Here is a 22435-nt window from a genome sequence, read left to right as displayed (position 1 = left end):
TAGAATGGTGGTTGTGGAGAAGACAAAAAGGGAGAAGATAGTCTCACATCAACTAGGCGTAACAACGGGATATGGAGATGCCCATCAATAGATATTAATGTGAGTGAGTAGGGATTGCCATGCAACGGATGCACTAGAGCTATAAATTTATGAAAGCTCAACAAAAATAAACTAAGTGGGTGTGCATCCAACTTGCTTGCTCACGAAGACCTAGGGCATTTTGAGGAAGCCCATTGTTGGAATATACAAGCCAAGTTCTATAATGAAAAATTCCCACTAGTATATGAAAGTGATAACATAGGAGACTCTCTATTATGAAGATCATGGTGCTACTTTGAAGCACAAGTGTGGAAAAAAAGGATAGTAGTATTGCCCCTATATATATATATTTTTGGGGGGCCTTTTTTTGGCCTTTCTCCTTTTTTGGGACAATACTCTATGAATGATGATCATCACACTTCTATTTATTTACAACTCAATCATTACAACTCGATACTAGAACAAAGTATGACTCTATATGAATGCCTCCGGCGGTGTGCCGGGATAGCAATGATGCATGAGTGACTTATATGAAAGAATTATGAACGGTGGCTTTGCCACAACTAAAATGTCAACTACATGATCATGCAAAGCAATATGACAATGATGGAGCGTGTCATGATAAACGGAATGGTGGAAAGTTGCATGGCAATATATCTCGGAATGGCTATGGAAATGCCATGATAAGTAGGTATGGTGGCTGTTTTGAGGAAGGTATATGGTGGGTGTATGATACCGGCGAAAGGTGCACGGTATTAGAGAGGCTAGCAATGGTGGAAGTGTGAGAGTGCGTATAATCCATGGACTCAACATTAGTCATAAAGAACTCACATACTTATTGCAAAAATCTATTAGTTATCGAAGCAAAGTACTACACGCATGCTCTTAGGGGGATAGATTGGTAGGAAAAGACCATCGCTCGTCCCCGACCGCCACTCATAAGGAGGACAATCAATAAATACATCATGCTCCAACTTCTTAACATAACGGTTCACCATACGTGCATGCTACGGGAATCACAAACTTCAACACAAGCATTTCTCAAATTCATAATTACTCAACTAACACGACCCTAATATCACCATCTCCATATCTCAAAACAATTATCAAGTTTCAAACTTCTCATAGTATTCAACACACTCATAAGAAAATTTTATTTATTTAATCTTGAATGCCTCAAATAATTAAAGAAAATTACCATGCTGTTTAGTAGGACTCTCAAAATAATCTAAGTGAAGCATGACAGAACAATGGTTTCTATAAAACAAATCCACCGACGTGCTCTAAAAGATATAAGTGAAGCACTAGAGCAAAACCTATATAACTCAAAAGATATAAGTGAAGCACATAGAGTATTCTAATAATTTCCGAATCATGTGTGTCTCTATCAAAAAGGTGTGTGAAGCAAGGATGATTGTGGAAAACTAACAAATAAAGACTCAAATAATACAAGACGCTCCAAGCAAAACACATATCATGTGGTAAATAAAAATATAGCTCCAAGTAAAGTTACCGATAGAAGTAGATGAAAGAGGGGATGCCTTCCGGGGCATCCCCAAGCTTTGGATTTTAGGTGTCCTTAGATTATCTTGGGGTTGCCATGGGCGTCCCCAAGCTTAGTCTCTTTCCACTCCTTGTTCCATAATCCATCAAATCTTTACCCAAAACTTGAAAACTGCACAACACAAAACTTAAAGTAGAAAATCTCGTGAGCTCCGTTAGCGAAAGAAAACAAAACACCACTTCAAGGTACTGTAATGAACTCATTATTTATTTATATTGGTGTTAAACCTACTGTATTACAACTTCTCTATGGTTTATAAACTATTTTACTAGCCATAGATTCATCAAAATAAGCAAACAACACACAAAAAACAGAATCTGTCAAAAACAGAACAGTCTGTAGTAATATGTTGCTAACGCAAAATCTAGAACCCCAAAAATTCTAAAATAAATTGCTGGATGTGAGGAATTTATCTATTAATCATCTGCAAAAAAATAACTAAATAACACTTCCCAAATAAAAATGGCAGCAGTTCTCGTGAGCACTAAAGTTTCTGTTTTTTACAACAAGATTAACAAGACTTTCCCCAAGTCTTCCCAACGGTTCTACTTGGCACAAACACTAATTAAACACAAAAAACACAACCAAAACAGATGCTAGATAAATTATTTATTACTAAACAGGAGAAAAAAAGCAAGTAATAAAAATAAATTGGGTTGCCTCCCAACAAGCGCTATCGTTTAACGCCCCTAGCTAGGCATAAAAAGCAAGGATAGATCTAGGTGTTGCCATCTTTAGTTGGTAGTTATTTAATACTATATCTATCACCTTTAGGAGTTTCTTCCCTTTTATCAATAATCAAACTTCTAGGCACAAGATCAAAAAAATCATTAGTAGCAAATGGTTCCTTAATGATAGCAAGAAGATTAGGATGAATACTTATAGATTTGAGATCCGCGGTTTCCTTGCTAGAGGATTCACCCTTATTTTTAGGAACATACATAAGCTTGGCACTTTTAGTTGGAGGACTTGGAGTATTCTTTACGGAAGAAAAAGTGGTTCCCAAGTTGGTAATAATAACCTCAATTTTATCAATTCTAGTGGAATCATGATTTATACTTTCATTAACTATAGGTTCCTTCTCTTTAATATTTTTCAAAGTTACTCCTACTTTAGATCCATATTGGGTAATTTGTTTGTGGATCTTTTTATTGAAAGTTTCAATTAACTCAACGGTAGCAACTTTATTTTCAATAATTTCAAGTTTTTGCATTACATGCTCCAAAGTTAACATAGTTCCATTAATCATAAGAGGGGGTGAGCCAAACAAATCTATCATAGCATTATAAGAATCAGAAGTATGGCTACCCAAGAAATTCCCTCCAGTAATGGTATCAAGGATATATCTGTACCAAGGAGTAGTGCCTACGTAAAAACTGCGGAGAAGAACGGAAGTGGATTGCTTCCTGGTAGATCTATTTTGAGCATTGCAAATCCTATACCAGGCGTCTTTTAAAATTTCTCCTTCCCTTTGTTTAAAATTAAGAACTTCATTCTCGGGAGATAACATAGAAGATAAGGGACTAGCCATAATGACAAGCAAGCAATCCAACACACAAGCAAACGAGGAATAGGCAAAAAGAGGCAAATAGAGAAAGAGAGGGAGGATAGAGAGAGAGGGCAAATAAAACGGCAAGGGTGAAGTGGGGGAGAGGAAAACGAGAGGCAAATGGAAAATAATGTAATGCGGGAGATAAGGGTTCTGATGGGTACTTGGTATGTTGACTTTTGCATAGACCTCCTCGGCAACGACGCCAGAAATCCTTCTTCCTACCTCTTGAGCACTTGCATTGGTTTTCCCTTGAAGAGGAAAGGGTGGTGCAGCAAAGTAGCGTAAGTATTTCCCTCAATTTTTGAGAACCAAGGTATCAATCCAGTAGGAGGCCACGCACGAGTCCCTCGTACCTACACAAACAAATAAATCCTCGCAACCAACGTGATAAGGGGTTGTCAATCCCTACGCGGTCACTTACGAGAGTGAGATCTGATAGATATGATAAGATAATTTTTTTGGTATTTTTATGATAAAGATGCAAAGTAAAATAAAAGGCAATAAAAATAACTAAGTATTGGAAGATTAATATGATGGAAGATAGACCCGGGGGCCATAGGTTTCACTAGTGGCTTCTCTCGAGAGCATAAGTATTCACGGTGGGTAAACAAATTACTGTTGAGCAATTGACAGAATTGAGCATAATTATGAGAATATCAAGGTATGATCATGTATATAGGCATCACGTCCGAGACAAGTAGACCGACTCATGTCTGCATCTACTACTATTACTCCACACATCGACCGCTATCCAACATGCATCTAGAGTATTAAGTTCAAGAGAATAGAGTAATGCTTTAAGCAAGATGACATGATGTAGAGGGATAAACTCATTCAATATGAAATAACCCCATCTTGTTATCCTCGATGGCAACAAAACAATACGTGCCTTGCTGCCCCTACTGTCACTAGGAAAGGACACCGCGAGATCGAACCCAAATCTAAGCACTTCTCCCATTGCAAGAAAGATCAATCTAGTAGGCTAAACCAAACTGATAATTCAAAGAGACTTGCAAAGATAACCAATCATACATAAAAGGATTCAGGGAAGATTCAAATATTGTTCATAGATAAACTTGATCATAAACCCACAATTCATCGGTCTCAACAAACACACCGCAAAAGAATATTACATCAAATAGATCTCCACAAGAGAGGGGGAGAACTTTGTATTGAGATCCAAAAAGAGAGAAGAAGCCATCTAGCTAATAACTATGGACCCGTAGGTCTGAGGTAAACTACTCACACTTCACTGGAAGGGCTATGGTGTTGATGTAGAAGCCCTCCGTGATCAATGCCCCCTCCGATGGAGCTCCGTAACAGGCCCCAAGATGGGATCTCATGGATACAGAAATTTACGGCGGTGGAATTTGGGTTTTGGCTCCGTATCTGGTAGTTTGGGGGTACGTAGGTATATATATAGGAGGAAGGAGTATGTCGGTGGAGCAACAGGGGGTCCACGAGGGTGGAGGGCGCGCCCAGGGGGTAGGTGCGCCCCCTACCTCGTGGCCTCCTGGTTGATGTCTTGACGTAGGGTCCAAGTCCTCTGGATCATGTTCATTCTGAAAATCACGTTCCCGAAGGTTTCATTCCGTTTGGACTCCGTTTGATATTCTTTTTCTGCGAAACCCTAAAATAGGCAAAAAACAACAATTCTGGGCTGGGCCTCCGGTTAATAGGTTAGTCCCAAAAATAATATAAAAGTGTATAATAAAGCCCAATAATGTCCAAAACAGAATATAATATAGCATGGAACAATAAAAAATTATAGATACGTTGGAGACGTATCACTCCCTAGCAGCAGGTCAGGAACCGGAAGGAGCACCGGTCCCTGGTCTCCTACCCAAGTTTAGCTGGCTTGCTTTCCTCCTGCCTGCTGTGTTCTGCCATTCCACCATCACTCCATGGCTATTATTACAACTGCGGCGAGGATGACGGCCACATCTCGCGCAATTTCACAAATTCGACCAAATGTGTGTGTTGTGGTGGGCTTTATCACATCTCTCGTGGTTGTACTCACCCCAAGAGCCCGTCGGGCACGCGTCCCATGCGTTAGGCACCTGCTCTGCGCCAGCGCGTTCCTAGAGCGTCCTCTGGCTCCCTGCCACCGCCTCCCGGTTCGCCGCCCCCGGGCGTGGTGCGGTTCACCTCAGGGTCCCCCTGCTCCAGTTGCGGTGCACATGGTCCTCCCACCCCTGCCTCCTGGCCCCCTACTGGTTGGGGCTCTCTGTGTTGGGCGTGCGTGGGCGCAGGTAGCCAACATCGCCTCTGCTTCGTCCGTGGGGAGCGTGGCCAGACCGGGCTTCTCTGTCCCATCCACGTCGGGCGCTCTGCCGTGTACTGACACTGACCCGATGGTGGATTGTTGCTTCCTCGAGAGGGCAGCCGACATCTACGCTCTAGAAGACGAGCTGTCGCAGGTGATGGTGGTCTCCGTCGTGGGCTCAAGCTAGGTTGTGGCCTCGCCTCTACGGCCCAGGCGCTGTTTGCCGAGTTTGATCTCGGCCCCGCGACATGTCCATCCGCGCCTACTTCCGACAACATTTCCTCGTCCTTTGCAAGAACGTGGCCACGCGGTACAGGATGGTGACCATAGGGTATGCCGACGCACCACAGTTCTGCATTCTACTACGCCCTTGGCTTCGGTAGGCCAGGGTGATGGGCATTGTGATGCCGTTCCTAATGCAGCTATCTCTCGTGGGCGTTCCAACAAACACATGGACTAGACGCACCACTGACATGGTGCTCCGTGACCTCGGCATGTTGGTGAAGGTGGATGATCGTATGATGCGTCGGGATGACATGGCCGGCTTCCACGTATGGTTGCGGAGCGACAACCCGGCACGTGTCCTACCCCGACATATTCTGGTGTGGAGAAGCCAAGACGGTGAGGTTTGGGTGTTACGGAAGGTGGCGTAGATTCCCTATGGTACCCTATCGACATACTCCAGGAAGCGGAGCCGGTCAGGATCAATGGCGGGCTGTCGGTGCGGCAGCACCCTCCACCGCCGCCGCCATCGGATAATGATGAAGATCACGTGAGGATGGTGGGACTGGCAGCCACCCGGGTGCATGGCATCTCGGTGCCCGCCTACAGGGAGGGGGGCTTGCTCTTGGCCAACCAGGGGATCTGCCGGTAGGTCAGGCATGCCCTCCATCAATGACAATGGCACGAGTTCAAAATTCGACAGCCGCAGAGGTGCCTGCGCATTCCGGTGGTTGTGTTGGCGTCACAGATGGGGCCGTTACTGACGTCCAAAGCGTGATAGGCCGGTTGGAGCCTTGGGAGCCTCTCTCTGGCCAACAGGTGGAAAGTCGAGCAGGGGATCAGAGGATAGGTGTGGAAAGCCGTGCTGGCCCTGGGTCACGTTGTGACTCTATCTCCCCCTGCCAGGGCCCCCTCGCAGAACAAGTGGAAGCGGGGTCGCCTGCCTCGGTGACGCTCCAAAGGTGACATGGCTTTGACGCGAGGCGGGACGCGACCAATGGGAACTCGCCCTCGGATCCTGGTCGGTCAGTTCTGGCTTTCCAAATCGAGACAATTGAGTTGTCCATGCTGGCCGGGGCCTGCCACATGCAGCCACCATCGTGATAGCATGCGGATGCGGTCAGGCCGCTGGGCATGCAACCAACCGCATCTACGTAGGTGGAGCCGAGCCCGTCGTGCGAGGGGACGGATCCCATACAACTTTCAACCCCCTAGCCCCCCCCCCTCGTCTACATTCCAGCAGAGTTTGGAGGAGGCTGCAGTTGAGCATTCTTCAAGCAGCGAAAACCAGGGCCAAGCGCAGGAGTGGGACACCTTCCTGGTCAGCCTATCTGAGGAGGTAACTATGATGGCACAGAACGGGGCGGGGCTTCAGGCACCACAGGCCACCCAAACCGCTGCACGCGCCCGCCTGGATGCGTTTTGTGCCCAAGTGCAATGGGTGCTCTCTCTCATCCTGCCACCTCCGGCAATGCATGCCCCCCCACCGAAGAAGCGGTCGAGACAACACAAACAGTTAGCAGTAACCACCCCCGGCGGAGCATGCGCCTAACAAGTGGGCAGGGGAGTGGATCAGCAGCCAACAAGCAACAACAAATGATCATCTGCAAGCTTTATTTGGCTCATGAAGGCGACGAGGCGCTGCAGGCATACATTCGTCTCTTTGACCAACTATTGAGCGACACACACATCGTAGCAGTCCTTGCGTTGTTTGCCTGGGAGCCCTTAGTCCTCCCAATGCAGGAAGGGGTAGAGGAGGTGAGGGCTTAAGGCCACTCTCCTCGGTGGTAGTGGTGGGCGAATCTCATGGTTGCGCAACCTATGCAGGTGCTCGTGTGGAATGTCCATGGATTAAACTCCCTGGCCAAGCGTCATTCTATCTTCCAAGTGGTGGCTTCGGTAGACCCTAATATTGTTTGTTCCTAGGAGACCAAGATGGAGATTGTAACTCTGGATGTTGTCAAACAATGTCTCGGTAATACATTTGGGAGCTTCTTTTATCTCCCGACGGTCGAAATGTGTGGTGGAATTTTGCTGGCATGGGACCCGTTGGTGGTCACATTATCAAACCCTCACCCCCTGATAACACTCTGTCAGCCTTAGTGCAGCCCTTAGGGGCTCCGACATGGTGGCTTACGGGCGTCTATGAGCCGACCTAGGATGCGGCAAAGGTCAAGTTCATGCAAGAGTTGGTGGATGTGCAGGAGTTGATAGTTGGACCATGGATGATTGTCGATGACTGATGTAGCTTAAACTACGCCGATATTTCCCCAAAGAGGAAGGGATGATGCAGCACAGCTACGGTAGGTATTTCCCTCAGTGATGAGACCAAGGTCATCGAACCAGTAGGAGAACCACACAACACCACGAAAACAGCTCCTGCACACAAAGAACAAATACTTGTAACCCAACATAAGAGAGGGGTTGTCAATCCCTCACGGGTAAAAAGATAGGTAAAATTGTAGTAGATTGGATAAATAGATCTCGCAAGAATGCGAGATAAAATAAATAATAATAAATTACAGCAAGTATTTTATATTCTTAGATTAATATATCTGAAAATAAAAGCAAATAAAAATAGATCGCGAAGGCAAATATAATAAAGAAGAGACCCGGGGGCCATGATTTCACTAGTGGCTTCTATCGAGAAAAATAGCATATGGTGGGTAAACAAATTACTATTGGGAAATTGATAGAGCCTCAAATAATCATGACGATATCCAGGCAATGATCATTATATAGGCATCACGTCCAAGATTAGTAGACCGACTCCTGCCTACATCTACTACCATTACTCCACACATCGACTGCTATCCAGCATGCATCTAGTGTATTAAGTTCATGGAGAAATGGAGTAATGCAATAAGAATGATGACATGATGTAGACAAGATCTATTTATGTAGAAATAGACCCCATCTTGTTATCCTTAATAGCAATGATACATACGTGTCGGTTCCCCTTCTGTTACTGGGATCAAGCTGTTGGAAATATGCCCTAGAGGCAATAATAAAAGCATTATTATTATATTTCCTTGTTCATGATAATTGTCTTTATTCATGCTATAATTGTGTTATCCAGAAATCATAATACATGTGTGAATAATAGACACCAACATGTCCCTAGTAAGTCTCTAGTTGACTAGCTCGTTGATCAACAGATAGTCATGGTTTCCTGACTATGGACATTGGATGTCATTGATAACGAGATCACATCATTGAGAGAATGATGTGATGGACAAGACCCAATCCTAAACATAGCACAAGATCGTATAGTTCGTTTGCTAGGTTTTTCCAATGTCAAGTATCTTTTCCTTAGACCATGAGATCGTGTAACTCCCGGATACCGTAGGAGTGCTTTGGGTGTACCAAACGTCACAACGTAACTGGGTGACTATAAAGGTATACTACGGGTATCTCTGAAAGTGTCTGTTGGGTTGACACGGATCAAGACTGGGATTTGTCACTCCATATGACGGAGAGGTATCACTGGGCCCACTCGGTAATGCATCATCATAATGAGCTCAAAGTGACCAAGTGTCTGGTCACGAGATCATGCATTACGGTACAAGTAAAGTGACTTGCCGGTAACGAGATTGAACGAGGTATTGGGATACCGACGATCGAATCTCGGGCAAGTAACATACCGATTGACGAAGGGAATTGTATACGGGGTTGCTTGAATCCTCGACATCGTGGTTCATCCGATGAGATCATCGAGGAGCGTGTGGGAGCCAACATAGGTATCCAGATCCTGCTGTTGGTTATTGACCGGAGAGTCGTCTCGGTCATGTCTACATGTCTCCCGAACCCGTAGGGTCTACACACTTAAGGTTCGGTGACGCTAGGGTTGTAGGGATATGTATATGCAGTAACCCGAATGTTGTTCGGAGTCTCGGATGAGATCCCGGACATCACGAAGAGTTCCGGAATGGTACGGAGGTAAAGAATTATATATAGGAAGTGCTATTTCGGGCGTCGGGACAAGTTTTGGGGTCACCGGTATTGTACCGGGACCACCGGAAGGGTCCCGGGGGTCCACCGGATGGGGCCACCTGCCCTGGGGGGCCGCATGGGCTGTAGGGGGTGCGCCCTGGCCCATATGGGCCAAGGGCACCAGCCCCAAGAGGCCCATGCGCCTAGAGATCAAGAAGGGAAGAGTCCCAAAGGGGGAAGGCACCTCCTAGGTGCCTTGGGGGGAGGGATTCCTCCCTTGGCCGCACCCCCCTAGGAGATTGGATCTCCTAGGGCCGGCGCCCCCCCTTGGACTCCCTATATATAGTGGGGGAAGGAGGGCCTCTCATAACACATCTTTTGTGCCTCCCTCTCCCTCTCCAACACATCCTCCTCCTCCATAGTACTTGGCGAAGCCCTGCCGGAGTACTGCAGCTCCACCACCACCACGCCGTCGTGCTGCTGCTGGAGCCATCTTCCTCATCCTCTCCTTTCCCCTTGCTGGATCAAGAAGGAGGAGACGTTACGCTGACCGTACGTGTGTTGAATGCGGAGGTGCCGTCCGTTCGGCGCTAGGATCTCCGGTGATTTGGAACACGTCGAGTACGCCTTCCTCATCCCCGTTCTTTGAACGCTTCCGCGCGTGATCTACAAAGGTATGTAGATGCAATCAGATCACTCGTTGCTAGATGAACTCCTAGATGGATCTTGGTGAATCCGTAGGAAATTTTTTGTTTTCTGCAACGTTCCCCAACAGTGGCATCATGAGCTAGGTCTATGTGTAGTTCTTTTTGCACGAGTAGAACACAATTTGTTGTGGGTGTAGATGTTCTCAACTTTCTTGCCGCTACTAGTCTTATCTTGCTTCAACGGTATTGTGGGATGAAGCGGCCCGGACCAACCTTACACGTACGCTTACGTGAGACCGGTTCCACCGACTAACATGCACTAGTTGCATAAGGTGGCTGACGGGTGTCTGTCTCTCCCACTTTATTGGAGCGGATTCAATGAAAAGGGTCCTTACGAAGGGTAAATAGAAGTTGACAAATCACGTTGTGGCTTTCACGTAGGTAAGAAAACGTTCTTGCTAGAACCCTACTTCAGCCACGTAAAACTTGCAACAACAATTAGAGGACGTCTAACTTGTTTTTGCAGCAAGTGCTTTGTGATATGATATGGCCAAAGTTGTGATGAATGATGAATGATATATATGTGATGTATGAGATGTTCATGCTATTGTAATAAGAATCACGACTTGCATGTCGATGAGTATGACAACCGGCAGGAGCCATAGGAGTTGTCTTTATTTTTTGTATGACCTGCGTGTCATTGAGAAACGCCATCTAAATTACTTTACTTTATTGCTAAACGCGTTAGCCGTAGTAGTAGAAGTAATAGTTGGCAAGAAACTTCATGGAGACACGATGATGGAGATCATGATGATGGAGATCATCGTGCCATGCCGGTGACAAGATGATCATGGAGCCCCAAGATGGAGATCAAAGGAGCTATGTGATATTGGCCATATCATGTCACTATTATTATTTGATTGCATGTCATGTTTATCATGTTTTTGCATCTTGTTTGCTTAGAACGACGGTAGTAAATAAGATGATCCCTCATAATAATTTCAAGAAAGTGTTCCCCCTAACTGTGCACCGTTGTGACAGTTCGTTGTTTCGAAGCACCACGTGATGATCGGGTGTTAGATTCTAACGTTCACATACAATGGGTGTAAGACAGATTTACACATGCAAACACTTAGGTTGACTTGACGAGCCTAGCATGTACAGAACTGGCCTGGGAACACAGAAGACCGAAAGGTCGAGCATGAGTCGTATAGAAGATACGATCAACATGAAGATGTTCACCGATGTTGACTAGTCCGTCTCACGTGATGATCGGACACGGCCTAGTTAACTCGGATCATGTTATACTTAGATTACTGGAGGGATGTCTATCTAAGTGGGAGTTCATTGAAGTTTTTGATTAGATGAACTTAATTGTCATGAACTTAGTCTAAAATTTTACAATATGACTTGTAGATCAAATGGCCAACGTAGTCCTCAACTTCAACGCGTTCCTAGAGAAAACCAAGCTGAAAGACGATGGCAGCAACTACACGGACTGGGTCCGGAACCTGAGGATCATCCTCATAGCTGCCAAGAAAGATTATGTCCTACAAGCACTGCTAGGTGACGCACCTGTTCTCCCTGCAGAAGAAGACGTTATGAATGCTTGGCAGGCACGTACCGATGACTACTCCCTCGTTCAGTGCGGCATGCTTTACAGCTTAGAGCCGGGGCTCCAAAAGCGTTTTGAGAGACATGGAGCATATGAGATGTTCGAAGAGCTAAAAATGGTTTTCCAAGCTCATGCCCGGGTCGAGAGATATCAAGTCTCCGACAAGTTCTTCAGCTGTAAGATGGAGGAAAACAATTCTGTCAGTGAGCACATACTCACTATGTCTGGGTTGCATAACCGCTTGACTCAGCTGGGAGTTAATCTCCCGGATGACGCGGTCATTGACAGAATCCTTCAGTCGCTTCCATCGAGCTACAAGAGCTTTGTGATGAACTTCAATATGCAGGGGATGGAAAAGACCATTCCTGAAGTATTTGCAATGCTGAAATCAGCAGAGGTAGAAGTCAAAAAGGAACATCAAGTGTTGATGGTGAATAAAACCACTAAGTTCAAGAAGGCAAGGGAAAGAAAGCTTTCAAGAAGGACGGCAAGGGAGTTGCCGCTCCCGGCAAGCAAGCTGCCGGGAAGAAGCCAAAGAATGGACCCAAGCCCGAGACTGAGTGCTTTTATTGCAAGGAAAGTGGTCACTAGAAGCGGAACTGCCCCAAATACTTAGCGGACAAGAAGGCCGGCAAAACAAAAGGTATATGTGATATACATGTAATTGATGTGTACCTTACCAGCACTCGTAGTAGCTCCTGGGTATTTGATACCGGTGCGGTTGCTCACATTTGTAACTCAAAACAGGAGCTGCGGAATAAGCGGAGACTGGCAAAGGACGAGGTGACGATGCGCGTCGGGAATGGTTCCAAGGTCAATGTGATCTCCGTCGGCACGCTACCTCTACATTTACCTTCGGGATTAGTTTTAAACCTTAATAATTGTTATTTAGTGCCAGCTTTGAGCATTAACATTGTATCAGGATCTCGTTTAATTCGAGATGGCTACTCATTTAAATCCGAGAATAATGGTTGTTCTATTTATATGAGAGATATGTTTTATGGTCATGCTCCGATGGTGAATGGTTTATTCTTAATGAATCTCGAGCGTAATGCTACACATGTTCATAGTGTGAGTACCAAAAGATGTAAGATTGATAATGATAGTCCCACATACTTGTGGCACTGCCGCCTTGGTCACATAGGTGTCAAACGCATGAAGAAGCTCCATGCTGATGGACTTTTAGAGTCTCTTGATTACGAATCATTTGACACGTGTGAACCATGCCTCATGGGTAAAATGACCAAGACTCCATTCTCAGGAACAATGGAGCAAGCAACCAACTTATTGGAAATCATACATACTGATGTGTGCGGTCCAATGAGTGTTGAGGGTCGCGGTGGCTATCGTTATATTCTCACCCTCACTAATGACTTGAGTAGATATGGGTATGTCTACTTAATGAAACACAAGTCTGAGACCTTTGAAAAGTTCAAAGAATTTCAGAGTGAGGTTGAGAATCAACGTGACAGGAAAATCAAGTTCCTGCGATCTGATCGTGGAGGAGAATACTTGAGTCACGAGTTTGGCACACACTTAAGAAAATGTGGAATAGTTTCACAACTCACGCCGCCTGGAACACCTCAGCGTAATGGTGTGTCCGAACGTCGTAATCGCACTCTATTAGATATGGTGCGATCTATGATGTCTCTTACTGATTTACCACTATCTCTTTGGGGCTATGCTTTAGAGATTGCCGCATTCACTTTAAATAGGGCTCCGTCGAAATCCGTTGAGACGACACCGTATGAATTATGGTTTGGGAAGAAACCTAAGCTATCGTTTCTAAAAGTTTGGGGATGCGATGCTTATGTCAAGAAACTTCAACCTGAAAAGCTCGAACCCAAGTCGGAAAAATGCGTCTTCATAGGATACCCTAAAGAAACTATTGGGTATACCTTCTACCTCAGATCCGAAGGCAAGATCTTTGTTGCCAAGAATGGATCCTTTCTGGAGAAAGAGTTTCTCTTGAAAGAAGTAAGTGGGAGGAAAGTAGAACTTGATGAAGTATTACCTCTTGAACCGGAAAAGGGCGCAACTCAAGAAAATGTTCCTGAGGTGTCTGCACCGACTAGAGAGGAAGTTAATGATGGTGATCAAGATACTTCTGATCAAGCTCCTACTGAAATTTGTAGGTCCACAAGGACACGTTCTGCACCAGAGTGGTACGACAACCCTGTCTTGGAAATCATGTTGTTAGACAACGGTGAACCTTCGAACTATGAAGAAGCGATGGCAGGCCCGGATTCCGACAAATGGCTAGAAGCCATGAAATCCGAGATAGGATCCACGTATGAAAACAAAGTATGGACTTTGACTGACTTGCCCGTTGAGCGGCGAGCCATAGAACATAAATGGATCTTTAAGAAGAAGACAGACGCGGATGGTAATGTGACCATCTATAAAGCTCGGCTTGTCGCTAAGGGTTATCGAAAAGTTCAAGGGGTTGACTACGATGAGACTTTCTCACCGGTAGCGAAGCTAAGGTCCGTCCGAATCATGTTAGCAATTGCCGCATTCTACGATTATGAGATATGGCAAATGGACGTCAAAATGGCATTCCTTAATGGTTTCCTTAAGGAAGAATTTTATATGATGCAGTCGGAAGGTTTTGTCGATCCTAAGAATGCTAACAAGGTGTGCAAGCTCCAACGCTCGATTTATGGGCTGGTGCAAGCATCTCGGAGTTGGAACATTCGCTTTGATGAGATGATCAAAGCATTTGGGTTTACACAGACTTATGGAGAAGCCTGCGTTTACAAGAAAGTGAGTGGGAGCTCTGTAGCATTTATCATATTATATGTAGATGACATACTTTTGATGGGAAATGATATAGAACTCTTGGACAGCATAAAGGCCTACTTGAATAAGAGTTTTTCAATGAAGGACCTTGGAGAAGCTGCTTATATATTAGGCATCAAGATCTACAGAGATAGATCAAGACGCCTCATAGGTCTTTCACAAAGCACATACCTTGATAAGATATTGAAGAAGTTCCATATGGATCAGTCTAAGAAGGGGTTCTTGCCTGTGTTGCAAGGTGTGAAATTGAGCTCAGCTCAATGTCCGACCACGGCAGAAGATATAGAAGAGATGAGTGTCATCCCCTATGCCTCAGCCATAGGTTCTATTATGTGTGCCATGCTGTGTACCAGACCTGATGTAAACCTTGCCGTAAGTTTGGTAGGAAGGTACCAAAGTAATCCCGGCAAGGAACACTGGACAGCGGTCAAGAATATCCTGAAGTACCTAAAAAGGACTAAGGAAATGTTTCTCGTTTATGGAGGTGACGAAGAGCTCGTAGTAAAGGGTTACGTCGACGCTAGCTTCGACACAGATCTGGATGACTCTAAGTCACAAACCGGATACGTGTATATTTTGAATGGTGGGGCAGTAAGCTGGTGTAGTTGCAAGCAGAGCGTCGTGGCGGGATCTACATGTGAAGCGGAGTACATGGCAGCCTCGGAGGCAGCGCATGAAGCAATTTGGGTGAAGGAGTTCATCACCGACCTAGGAGTCATACCCAATGTGTCGGGGCCAATCAAACTCTTCTGTGACAACACTGGAGCTATTGCTCTTGGCAAGGAGCCCAGGTTTCACAAGAAGACAAGGCACATCAAGCGTCGCTTCAACTCCATTTGTGAAAATGTTCAAGATGGAGACATAGATATTTGTAAAGTACATACGGACCTAAATGTAGCAGATCCGTTGACTAAACCTCTCCCTAGAGAAAAACATGATCAACACCAGAATTCCATGGGTGTTCGATTCATCACAATGTAACTAGATTATTGACTCTAGTGCAAGTGGGAGACTGTTGGAAATATGCCCTAGAGGCAATAATAAAAGCATTATTATTATATGTCCTTGTTCATGATAATTTTCTTTATTCATGCTATAATTGTGTTATCCAGAAATCGTAATACATGTGTGAATAATAGACACCAACATGTCCCTAGTAAGCCTCTAGTTGACTAGCTCGTTGATCAACAGATAGTCATGGTTTCCTGACTATGGACATTGGATGTCATTGATAGCGAGATCACATCATTAGGAGAATGATGTGATGGACAAGACCCAATCCTAAACATAGCACAAGATCGTATAGTTCGTTTGCTAGGTTTTTCCAATGTCAAGTATCTTTTCCTTAGACCATGAGATCGTGTAACTCCCGGATACCGTAGGAGTGCTTTGGGTGTACCAAACGTCATAACATAACTATGTGACTATAAAGGTATACTATGGGTATCTCTGAAAGTGTCTGTTGGGTTGACACGGATCAAGACTGGGATTTGTCACTCCATATGACAGAGAGGTATCACTGGTCCCAATCGGTAATGCATCATCATAATGAGCTCAAAGTGACCAAGTGTCTGGTCACGGGATCATGCATTACGGTACGAGTAAAGTGACTTGCCGGTAACGAGATTGAACGAGGTATTGGGATACCGACGATCGAATCTCGGGCAAGTAACATACCGATTGACGAAGGGAATTGTATACGGGGTTGCTTGAATCCTCGACATCGTGGTTCATCCGATGAGATCATCGAGGAGCGTGTGGGAGCCAACATAGGTATCCAGATCCTGTTGTTGGTTATTGACCGGAGAGTCGTCTCGGTCATGTCTACATGTCTCCCGAACCCGTAGGGTCTACACACTTAAGGTTCGGTGACGCTAGGGTTGTAGGGATATGTATATGCAGTAACCCGAATGTTGTTCGGAGTCCCGGATGAGATCCCGGACATCACGAAGAGTTCCGGAATGGTACGGAGGTAAAGAATTATATATAGGAAGTGCTATTTCGGGAGTCGGGACAAGTTTCGGGGTCACCGGTATTGTACTGGGACCACCGGAAGGGTCCCGAGGGTCCACCGGGTGGGGCCTCCTGCCCCGGGGGGCCACATGGGCTGTAGGGGGTGCGCCTTGGCCCATATGGGCCAAGGGCACCAGCCCCGAGAGGCCCATGCGCCTAGAGATCAAGAAGGGAAGAGTCCCAAAGGGGGAAGGCACCTCCTAGGTGCCTTGGGGAGGAGGAATTCCTCCCTTGGCCGCACCCCCCTAGGAGATTGGATCTCCTAGGGCCGCCCCCCCCTTGGACTCCCTATATATAGTGGGGGAAGGAGGGCCTCTCATAACACATCTTTGGTGCCTCCCTCTCCCTCTCCAACACATCCTCCTCCTCCATAGTGCTTGGCGAAGCCCTGCCGGAGTACTGCAGCTCCACCACCACCACGCCGTCGTGCTGCTGCTGGAGCCATCTTCCTCATCCTCTCCTTTCCCCTTGCTGGATCAAGAAGGAGGAGACGTTACGCTGACCGTACGTGTGTTGAACATGGAGGTGCCGTCCGTTCGGCGCTAGGATCTCCGGTGATTTGGATCACGTCGAGTACGCCTTCCTCATCCCTGTTCTTTGAACACTTTCGCGCATGATCTACAAAGGTATGTAGATGCAATCCGATCGCTCTTTTCTAGATGAACTCCTAGATGGATCTTGGTGAAACCGTAGGAAATTTTTTGTTTTCTACAACGTTCCCCAACACAAGCACCATAAGATCGAACCCATCACGAAGCACCTCTTCCCATGGCAAGAAAAATAGATCTAGTTGGCCTAACTAAACCAAAGATTCGAAGAAGAAGTATGAGGCTATAAGTAATCATGCATATAAGAGATCAAAGAAACTCAAATAACTTTCATGGATAAAAACATAGATCTGATCATAAACTCAAAGTTCATCGGAACCGAACAAACACACCGCAAAAAGGTTACATCATATGGATCTCCAAGAGACCATTGTATTGAGAATCAAAAGAGAGAGAGGAAGCCATCTAGCTGCTAACTACGGACCCGTAGGTCTACAATGAACTACTCACGCATCATCGTTGGGGCACTAATGAGGATGATGAACCCCACCGTGATGGTGTCTAGATTGGATCTGGTGGTTCTGGAACTTGCGGCGGCTAGAATTGATTTTCGTCGACTCCCCTAGGGTTTCTGGAATATTGGGGTATTTATAGAGCAAAGAGGCGGTGCGGGAGGCCACCGAGGTGGGCACAACCCACCTGGGCACGCCTAGGCCCCCAAGCGCGCCCTAGTGGGTTGTGCTCCCCTCAGAGCCCCCCTATGGTATTTCTTTGGCCCAACAGGTGTCTTTTGGTCCAGAAAAAATCTCCAAAAAGTTCGTTGCATTTGGAATCCGTTTGGTATTGATTTTCTGCGAAGTAAAAAACAAGCAAAAAATAACAACTGGCACCTGGGCACTATGTCAATAGGTTAGTCCCAAAAAATGATATAAAGTTGCTATAAAATGATTGTAAAACATCTAGGAATGATCATATAACAACATGGAACAATAAAAAATTATAGATCCATTGGAGACGTATTAGTGACTTTAACCTCTTAGTGAATCTGGAGGACAAGAACAATGACTCCATCATCGACTAATGACTGCTTCTGGTCGAAGCTCAACAGGTTGGAACTAGAAGAGACCTACTTGAATGGGAGGCGGCATACTTGGTTGAACGAGCGGACTCGCGCCACTTTGGAGAGGATTGATCACGTTTTTGTGACCAACTGCTAGGAGGATCTATGCCCTTCATGCTTACTAACTGCGTTGAGCTCGATGGTGTTAGATCATTGCATGTTTTTGGTGGACCTAAACACAAATTTCCATTTTGGGAAATGTTTCAAATTCAAAGCATTTTGGCCCAAGGCATTGGGATTCATGCAAACAGTGCAAGAGGTGTGGCCAAGGTTGGAAAAAGCGGTAGGCGTAAGCGAGGCGGTTGGCCTTCGCCTAGTGCCTAGCCAGTGCCTAAGCGCCCTAGGCGCGGCCTAGGCGGTAATATAGTTTTTACTTGTAGTGTACTTGTGTTTATTATATGGGTGTTGATATTAATTTAGGGTATATAAATAAGTTAATTACCGACTACTGCCATTGGAATATAACTTGTTTGGCATATCAGTGCAGTATGTGGCATGATTTCTTGCTTGCCCTGCCTAGACCTCCATTTATGCCCTAGGCGAGGTGTTTGGCCATTTCCTAGCGCTTATGCGTGCCTAAGCGCCTCCAGGTAATGCCTTTTACAATAGAGGGTGTGGCACGCCATACCATATGAGGGAACTCCTTTTACTATGCTGAACAATAAACTGCGGGAGTGACAAGTGGATTGGGAACATTCGCATGCAGATCACCATCACTCTGAGATGATCCTACACCTGGACATAGCCATGGAATCGAGAACTAAGTAGGGCTGAGTTCGAGCTTCGTAAGCTCCTCAAGAGGAAATTGCTAGGGATGTCCTCTCTTCATAGGTCCATCACAAGACAACACTCGAGGCTACTGCACTTGAAAGAGTGGGATGCTAATACAAATTTCTTCCACTGACATGCTAAGCACAAGAAATGGAAGAATGTGACTGTCGGATTTTGGGTTTCGCAGACCCTTGAGAGGTTCGAACTCTGGGTGTGTGCGAAGAACTCAATCTCCCCAGTCTGCCTACTCGCCAATGTCACAGCCTAGCTCAACAAACTTGAAGGAAAAGGGGTCACAACAATTTACCCAGGTTCGGGCCACCTTGCGGTGTAAAACCCTACTCCTGCTTTGTGGTGGATTGGCCTCGAGGGGCTGAGGATGAACTAGTACAACAGGAGAACAACCTCAGGAGGAGGAGTGTTCTTGAGCTCAAGTGAGCTAGTGAGCTGATCAGGGTGGAATGGATCCACCCCTCTATGGTGGTGGCTAGGTCCTATGTAGCGACCTGACCTCAGATGGTCAAGTCTATGTGCTTCAGTGTCATCCCTGGTTCGGTAATGCTGACACACACAGTACTCGAAGGATTTATAACAGAGTAGCAATCACACACTTATTACATCGAATGTCTCAAAAGAGAACTTATTACAATAAATATGGCTTAAGGCCATCTAAATAAGATAACAACAGACGACTTGGAAGATAAAGTGAGTCCATCAACTCCAACGGCATAGCTGAGTGCACGACAACCGACCTATGGCACCTTACTCGTCGTCTGAAAAGTCTGCAACATGATACGTTGCAGCTCGAAAATGGGTCAGCACATGGAATATGCTGGCGTAGTAACACAGTAGAGCAAAGAACAGATAAATGCTATCACTACATGCATATATGGCTGGTGGAGGCTCTATGGTTACAATGTTTTTGCGAAAAGCCAATTTTTCCCTACAACAAAGGAATATATTTTATTTAACTATCATGGTAGTTGAAACAACATTGAGAATGGTACCCCCCATCTCAATCCCAATTAAAACTAATTATCAACCCAACAAATTAATTTAAAGTGATGAGATCCATAGGATAATTCAAGAACCAAATACTCAAGATGTCCATAACCGGGGACACGGCTAACCATGATTAGTTTGTACACTCTGTAGAGATTTGCGCACTTTTCCCCACAAGACTCGATCTCCTCCATTGGATTTCTCGCACTACATGGTGTTTGAGAAACGGATGACTGAGACACAGTGTTTCAGAAGCATTAACTCTAACCCTGGGTAGACCGTACCAACCTACATCCCCTACATCCGCTAGTCTACCACTGGAAGAGTTCACGCAACTTACTCAACTATGCTAGAGCCCATAATAGCTTGTGGCTGCACATGGAAGTTTCAAGCATGAATAATCTTATGATCCCTTTGTGCCTGGGTGGCAGACCATAGGAGGATCACACGGTAAACCACGGGATCTCCTAGGACAACACTGGTATAGCCCCAGGTGCCCACAAGCAATCCACCCAGATGTGTATTAAAGTTGCCACCTTAAGTTGAACCATTAATTAAAAAACTCACATCTGTCATGGATACTCTCAAACCCAAACCACGTCTACGAGCATAGCATGGCAATATAAGCATAACGTAGAAGTAACTCCCAAGGGTTTGATAATAAAACAGGTAATAGGTTCTACCTCATCATCTACTTCCCAGACCCACATGTTAAGAGATCCTACTCATGCAATGTGTGAGGGTTGAACTAATGCATGAAAACTGGATAATAAAGGGGTATGATCAAAGTGTTACTTGCCTTGCTGGTGATCTGCAAATCCTAAAGACTCGTAGTAGCATGCTTCGCACTCCGGGAATTCTATCGCAAATAAACAATAGCATACATAAGCAATCAAGCAAAGAAGCAAGGGGAAAACTCAAATAAGAAGATCTAACCAGAAAGTTCAACTGAAGAAATCCGGTTTGCAAAAAGAATCAAATCAAACGAAGGAACGAAACTCAAACTACGAAAGAAACAATATCCGATTACTAAACTGGACAAAAGTCAAATTTTACAGTACCAAAATCTTGTTCAAGTTGGTTAAACAGAAAGAGGGCTTCGAGATGAAGATTTAGGCGCTTGTTTGGGTAAACGAGCAAAAAGATAAACTAAAACGAAGATTAGGGCAGGAATCGCGATCGAAAATAATCATGGAAAAACCCTGGTAAATAAAACGAGACGAATAGGCTAACGAACAAACGTTCGTTGTCTGCAGCTAACTGACGAACAACGTTCGTTAAAACGAATGTACAAACGAACGTCCGCTATATAACTAAACCGTGAAAAAAACCGAACGAATTGAAACGAAAAAAACGAATCTAGGGTTTCTAAAAAACGAACGGTTAACCGAAAAGAAAAAACGAACGGCGGCGGCGGCAGCTACCTCCGGCGAGGCTCCGGCGGGGCGGCACGGCATCGAGGTGCTCCGGCGGCGGCGAGGGGCGAGAGGCGGCGGCGTGGTGCGCAGGCGGCAGCGACGTCGGGTGATGGGGTGGTGGGTGGCGGAGAGGGGCGGCGACGGCGGGGTACTTATAGGGGGGTCGGGTGAGGTCAACGGCGAGGTCCAACGCGGCGGCAGCGGCGGGCGGTGGCGGGGCGGCCTGCTCGGCTGGGCTTCGGCCTAGTCAGGCGGGAAACTTTTTTAAACTGATTTCGTCGGAAAAATCCTAGAAAATAAAATAAAAAATCTAAAAATACCAAAACAAATTTTCGCCGTCTAAATAGAATATTTAGAACATAGTGAACATTTTCTTGGCCCTAAAATGAAATTTTGAAAAATGCAAATTTTTCTAATTCAAATAAAATAGCCACAAAAATCCAAATAAAATTACTTATTTCATTTTAATATTTTACCTCTAATATTTCATTTATTTTGGAGAAGTCATATTATCTCCTCTCATATATTTTAATTAGAAATATTTTCGAAGAGGAAAAATAATTAAAACCAAATGATCCTCTTTTCAAAATTTGAGGGAACTCAAATATGAAAATAACGAAATTCCCAACTCTCTCTGTGGGTCCTTGAGTTGCTTAGAATTTCGAGGATTCAGGAAACGAAATGCGGTAAAATATGATATGCATGAATGACCTATGTATAACATTCCAAATTGAAAATTTGGGATGTTACATCCTATTTATAGTGGCCTTGGTCCTCTTCCCAAATGAAGGCGGGAAGGGATCCCACAACGGCCAAATTCAGAAGGGGACAACTAGTACATGCTATGCTGACAAAATTAGTCTTTGCCTGCAAAAGCCTCTGGTCGTGACGCCGTGGTGGGCTCGACGATGACCTCCGTCCTG

Source organism: Triticum aestivum, chromosome 2A (assembly GCF_018294505.1).
Source record: "Triticum aestivum cultivar Chinese Spring chromosome 2A, IWGSC CS RefSeq v2.1, whole genome shotgun sequence".
In the NCBI taxonomy this organism is placed as follows: Eukaryota; Viridiplantae; Streptophyta; class Magnoliopsida; order Poales; family Poaceae; genus Triticum; species Triticum aestivum.
Note: the sequence above shows the minus strand (reverse complement) of the source record.